Raw genomic sequence first — 798 nt, 5'->3', positions numbered from 1 at the left:
CGAAGGCTATACTGGCCATTGGGAGTAAGTGGATATACAAACGTAAACATGGACCCGATGGACGTGTTAAAATCTTCAAGGCAAGACTAAGGCTAAGGGGCATACCCAAGGCGTAAGGCATCGCATTACGACGACCTTCCCTGAAGGGCTGGCCATGCTCAAATTGATCCGTATACTTTTGTCTATAGCAACTTACATGGATTGGGAAGTATGGCGTATGGACGTTAAGACTGCGTTTAAACGGGAGTCTTGAGGAGACCATCTACATGGAACAACCCGCAGGCAAAGGGCAATGAACACATGGTTTGGAAGCTTAAGAAGGCCATTTATGGCCTCAAGCAAGCATCTAGATCATGGAACCGTGTTTCGATCAAACCGTTCAAAAAGTTTGGATTCGAAAAATGCCCTAATGAAAGCTGCGTATTCGAAGGTTGAAAAAGGAAATGTTGTGTTCTTAGTTTTATATGTAGGTAACGATTTTGCAGATTCATGACATAGCTACATTCTAAGAACCCTATTCGTGTTGTAAGAGAAACGTGCCAAGGAATCTTGGAACTATGGCTCTTACACAGGACGTAGTAGGTATAGAAAGTAGAGCTTGACCGACCTGTTGGTTCAAGCGTGACTACTGTTGTAGAAAAATAACAAAGGTTAATCTTCTTACATGGATGTATATTTTGATTCTTGTGTTGTAAAGGAAAGAGTTGGAAGAATATGTGCGTCGAAAGTAATCCCGTAAAAAGCTTAGGTTTGAAAACTTGCCAAACTAGCTTTGTGACCAAGGTACTAGATCTACGA

This window comes from Salvia hispanica, chromosome 1 (assembly GCF_023119035.1).
Source record: "Salvia hispanica cultivar TCC Black 2014 chromosome 1, UniMelb_Shisp_WGS_1.0, whole genome shotgun sequence".
NCBI classification, from domain to species: domain Eukaryota; kingdom Viridiplantae; phylum Streptophyta; class Magnoliopsida; order Lamiales; family Lamiaceae; genus Salvia; species Salvia hispanica.
The sequence above is the reverse complement of the archived record's forward strand: the minus strand, read 5'-3'. Positions refer to the sequence as shown.